This window comes from Anneissia japonica, unplaced genomic scaffold (genome assembly GCF_011630105.1).
Source record: "Anneissia japonica isolate Jap-2015-1 unplaced genomic scaffold, ASM1163010v1 scaffold4988_len2956909_cov206, whole genome shotgun sequence".
Taxonomy (NCBI): domain Eukaryota; kingdom Metazoa; phylum Echinodermata; class Crinoidea; order Comatulida; family Comatulidae; genus Anneissia; species Anneissia japonica.
This window is the reverse complement of record NW_022696345.1, coordinates 2,391,479-2,397,236: the sequence shown is the minus strand read 5'-3', so window position 1 is coordinate 2,397,236 and position 5,758 is coordinate 2,391,479. Positions and strand designations below refer to the sequence as shown.

Below are 5,758 nucleotides of genomic sequence, written 5' to 3'. Positions count from 1 at the left end.
ATTATTTCAAACGGCCTTTATTCACTGTAACTGTATTTTACTTTTCTTTTCTTGATGATCTACATATATATATATATGTATATATATATATATATATATATGTAGATCTACATATATATATATGTAGATAAAATTTACTTCAAACGGATATTTCGGACACGCTTGTGTCCTTCCTTAGCGTTAACCATATGAATGATAAGTACAGGGCATATCAGATAATAACGAGAGGAAAGTAAGCAAAATAACATTATAAGATACTGTAGTAAGCACCTAGCAACAGTGAATTAATTAACCAATAAACAATCGGTAACACTTGACAAAGTTGGCGGTTAAAAGTACATAAGTAGACAAGTATATAAGTATAAGTAGAAGTATCTAAGTATAAGTATATAAGTTTACAAATATAGTGTATAAGTATATGATTCAAAATCATCACGATGGCTCACCTTAGAGTTCCTATATCAGGAACTCTAGCTCACCTCAATAAATGCTGCCCTCAACGAAAGGTAAAGCGATAGCCGGCTGCTGCTGGTTGTTTGCCTTAAAATTTGTGACTAATAATTCACAATATTAATCATTATCAGATACTGTACTCACAAAGAATAAGAGTTAACTTACACAAATGAACACTGATTTTCGATGTCCTGTGTGGAAGTATGCTACGGTATTTTACACCGCTACAGAATGTACTTTAGACAGTATACGTGGATGAGATTGTTTCGCTTGAAAAGGTCACACACAGGACTCCGCTTGGTCAATCCCTTATTATGCTGTCCCTTTGTTAATTGAGTACAGTAATCTTGGTTGTGTTGCGTGAACTTTGACACGAGCTGTTTAGGACTTTGGTCTATTGCAATACTAGCAACATAAGATTTCACCCCATTTTGCTTAGAAGCTAGCACATGAACCAAATTTTGTCAGAATAAAGTACTGCGAGTGTAAAAACCACATGATATCGGGTTGGGAATGTGATGTAAAGACCCTCCCTCAAATTGGTCTGGGCCAAAAAATGTCCGGCGGACAGATTTAGGCGGCCAAAATCTGTCCGCCGGACTACTAAAATCGGTCCCCCGGATTGATTTAGCCGCTAAAACCGGGCCTGCTTGGATAAAATTAGTCCGCGTCGGCCTGACCACTTCATTTGTTACTCGATCGTCTGCCGCTCGTAGGGTATGATTGTTTCTTCCGTGGAGTGAAGGAAAATATGCTTCTCCCACACTTGCAAAGTCTTTTGCAGTGACAGAAAGATTCGTTAAGCTTTTGAGGAAGTGTTTTATCAAACCACCAGATATTTTGAATTTCCTAGGCCGGCGATGCGTGCATCATTTTCGGCAGCCGTGGTTTAGGCCTAAAATGAAACACAAGACTGATTTATTAGTTTTAAATATGTCATGCAATCGATGTTCTAAGTTAAGCACACGCAACTAAAACAAAACAAGGTAAAAAATAAATTACAGCGGACCAACATGATTTAAGACCACATCGTTTAACTTCTTTTCGTACTTTTACACCAAATGGTTTACTGGGCGCGAAGCTTTACTTAATTTTCACCAGTGATCACACATACAATAACGAATGAAAACATAATATAACGAATGAAAACATATTATGCTATATAATAAGAGATAAGATAGGCTATTTATCTATCATTTGATTACAAAAAATATGAAAAAACATTATAAAAAATACAAGTTATAACTGTTAGACTAATAAAAAAAAAAAGAATTAGTTTATCACCCCCGCGCGCATGTCTTCTATAGTACTGAAAAAAAAATAGAATTTTTTAAAATTTTATTTATTTATTTTTTTCATTTATTTTATTAAATAGCAAGGTAATTCAACAGAAGGACGCACATCTCCGCTCTCGAACATAGCGCGTGCGTACATACAGTCCTTTGATCTTTACTGTGGCATCGACAATCCTATACTAGTTGCGAGTACAGCCGTCAATTATTAGTCTCCGCGTGCCATTCGTTTTATGGTGTTAGTTTTTATTTTATTAATTTGGGGTACTTCGCAATGTCTGTTACATCTGATTTTTTTGACCGCGAGCTTGTTAAATGCTTCTATAAACTGCAATTTGATTTGTGAAAATTGACCAAGAAAATGAAGTTATAGCAATTTAAAATTTACGAATTTTATAAAATTTCATGTTCTTATGTAACATTAATCTGTCATGTTGACAATGTTGGCATAAGGTGCCGAAAACGAACATTTGAGTATATACAGAAAATTTATTAATTTTTCTGCGAAGTGAGTCTCATGAACGACAATTCACCACAATTTTGGTAAAATTAATGTTGAAATGAAGAATATAATTTCAGTCTAATGTTAGTGCAAAATATCATTAGGCCTTTGTAATCACCGCACGACGCGCGATTATCATGGCAACTAACACGCGCGTGGGTAATTCCTCACGTACGCTGACGGTTTATGGTCTGGTTGCTATGGTTTTTGTGACGTTCAGCATGCAGGGACGCACGTGCGCCTAGAATGTCGATGCCAGAGTTATAACCTTTGATCATGGAGGTATTATTGAGAAGGAGACATAGAGGTATAATAAGAATTGTTTAATAGCTCTATGGAAAGAGATCACTCGGCAAAGCCACGCGCACGCAGCGCTATGCAAATGAACCAAGAAAAAAGTTGCCGCAGCGCGTAAAGAACGTTTGCGCGATGCCTTTGAAGTCCCATGTGTCCCCCGCCATAAAATTTTCAGCAGGCGTAGTTGACCAAAAAATTGAACATGACGAAATGGAGAGCACCTTTTTTTCTCAATGCGCACTACATACTGTCAATCACTATGGCTGCGCAATCTTTTCTATTTTGAAGCTGGTACAGTACATTTATCTCTCATAAAATATCAAACATATTAATATTTTCCTCCAAGAAAAGTTTCGAATTTAATGGAACATTTACATGACCTATAAAAGTATAGTATATTTCAACTTCAATTTTCATAAATTGGCCAAAATTCGCCAATTCTAATTTTAACAGATATTAATTAATAAATGATTAAGGATTATAATAAACTAAGTCATTTTATGGTTAACGAGGGTTAACTATTCGAAAAATAAATCCAAAATCTGAGTATTTTTCAGTTTTACGCTGACTTAGCTTTATAGTCGAACCAGATGTGCGTCCTTCTGTTGAATTGCCTGCCTTGTAAATAGTAAGTAGATATTGTTTGCATTATCTAAATCATGTTTTACTTTATATCAATGCACCAGCAAACAACCCAAGGGTGATATTTGGCTTTAGCAAAGTAAAAAATAAAAAAAGCCTCCCTCGCTCATCACTTTTTCTGCCCAGATAGGGTGATAAACTAATAATGTTTTTTCATAGGGCCTTAATGCCGGACCGATTTTGGCTTATGTGGACTATATTTGGCAGGTAATTATAAAGCTAAAATCGGTCCGGCAGACCGATTTTGGGCCCGGACAAAATTTTTCCTGACAGGCCTACACCCAGCCACTTTCCTATCTAAATGCACTGGAAAAACTTCATATGACAATGTAGAGAAAAATCTGCCATATATAGCACATGAACCAACTTTTTCAACAAAGTAGCCTATTATCGATGTAAAGCACAAAAGAAATCCTGAATCCTAAAGGATATAAGTGAAGGTGATGTAAAACCCCTACAAATTATCCCCTTCCCCTCCCTATTCCTACCTTATAATGCATTGGGCAAACTTCTTTAAATTGAAATATTATGACAGTAGCCTCAGGAAACGAAATCTGATATGTTTACATTGGTAGTGGCGTTGCCAGCAGGTCAGTGGGGCGCCAGGATTTGCCCGACGGTGGGTGCGCCGATGTCACTCAAAATCGCTCGAAATTGTCCCCACGGGGGCGAAGCACCCGACAATGACAATTTAGGGGTTCGGCTTATTTAATCGATTTTAGAGTGCCGTAATTATAATTGTAGAAAATACAAATTCATTTTTTTCTCTCCCCGAAGAATTGTGATTGACCCTCTGGGTCCCCCTGCTGGCGCCACCCCTGGTTGCCATACATTTCTTCCTAAATGCTACCCTACCCCTCCGCCCAACCCTGATCCCCAGTCATGTCCCTGCTCGTTTATACAACAGCCAGAAAAAGAGGGGAAAAAAGATATTTTCAATTTCAATTTATTTATAAAACCTCCAGTATAGACAACCGAAACAATAAAATTACATTAAAAACAAATTACATACGGCAAAACAAACTGACATTACACTCACTAAGGAGTTTGTTCAACAAGAACAAGAGCGTTTCATTCCTTAAATTGAGCAATAAGCGTAAGTATTATATGGTTTTTTTTACACTGACAAGTAAACTTTAGGGTACAGATATATTTTCTCTGTTCTCCTTTGTGCATGCACTAATCCCCCACCCCAATGCCATGTCAATAGCTAATACTGGTTTTGAGAATACAAGAGGCTATAACTAGTTTAAAACAATGTTGCTACAGTACAGAATAAAAACCCTAATATATAATTTGCAATCAATATGTTGGACTATGGCTAAATTGCTTTTAGTAAGGCCTATGAAAATATTTACGATACCTGTGAGGTTACATTTATGAGGGCGCCATCCTAACATTCCGACCCGTAATCTAAATATATAATAAATATATAATAATAATAATAATAATAATAATAATAATAATAATAATAATAATAATAATAATAATAATAATAATAATATTAAGAATAGTGTAGTTTTATATAGCGCACAAATCCATCCAATGTAAGATGCTCAGGGCGCTTGAAATGTGGACTAGGTACTCGATCAATGACTTTCTTCGCCCCTTTAAGGGTCCCTTCGTGTCTGTGCTACCAGCAACTCTCATGTCGTCCACCAGAATCCGCTTCTAGAGTAAAGATCATTCCCCAGCAGACTGGAAAGCTAAATGTGCATTCTATTAATTTAACACAAGAAATGTAAAAAAAAAATCATATGCATTAGTAAGGACAAAAACAGCCACCCGCTTCCATACCAAGGTCCTGGATTCTATTACTTTAAGAAAGGTCCTGGATTTGCATTAGAGTACATTGTTTTCGACAAGTTTTATTGATTACAGTATACTATTAGATGGAATAAATATATTGAAGTTGGGAAGGGATTGGGGTGGGTTACAGGTACTGGTAGGGAAGGGTAGGCCTATTTGAGGAAAGCATATATATGTGGGGGTAAGGTAACACCGCAACTTCTTTATTACAGTTTTTATTTTGTCGGCCTAGCAACATGGTTTTAGAATAAGTATAGTCTACTTGCCTTCTCAAAGCCATTATTAGATATTGACATGACATTGGTGAAGAGAAAGAGGGGATTGGTGCACGGACAGAGGGAACTTTGGATAGACTTCTTTTCGAGATGGGCTTTTTTCGAGGCTACTTTTGCAAAGTAAAGAGGGGCTTCTTTTCAAAATGAATGCTGTGAATTTTGTGAATTTGTATTATAAAACAATAAATAAGGTCACTGTAACATCATACTGTATGGAGTGTATTTTACTGGCATTTAATTAACTAAACTACTGTTGTATAAACCAAGCTTGTTTTTAATATATTTTGTTTTTTTTAAATTCATGTACAGTTTATGCACTGTACTATCTCGAGAGGAAGCTTATGCTATGTTGAAAAGAAGCTCATGGGCTTCAATTCGAGATGGGCTTCATCTAGGTCTCTAGATTTCATCCATATTTATTATTAACAAAAAAAATAGTACGTATGTTATCAGTCCTGCTATCAGGACATTGCCAAACCTTCTAACTT

The 5,758-nt window shown here is 36.1% G+C and overlaps 1 protein-coding gene and 1 long non-coding RNA gene across 2 annotated transcripts in view; one reads left to right on the top strand and one right to left on the bottom strand.

Annotated features, from left to right (window-relative positions):
- LOC117101904 (uncharacterized oxidoreductase YrbE-like) overlaps nucleotides 1-769 on the bottom strand; it is a 7,709-nt gene extending 6,940 nt beyond the window's left edge. The window contains exon 1 of the mRNA XM_033242020.1: nucleotides 619-769. The gene's annotated coding sequence lies outside the window, so the exon portion shown is untranslated. The remainder of the gene's footprint in view (nucleotides 1-618) is intronic.
- A 3,945-nt stretch (nucleotides 770-4,714) lies between these two features.
- LOC117101865 overlaps nucleotides 4,715-5,758 on the top strand; it is a 13,258-nt gene continuing 12,214 nt past the window's right edge. The window contains exon 1 of the long non-coding RNA XR_004444331.1: nucleotides 4,715-4,767. This is a non-coding gene — a long non-coding RNA (uncharacterized LOC117101865). The remainder of the gene's footprint in view (nucleotides 4,768-5,758) is intronic.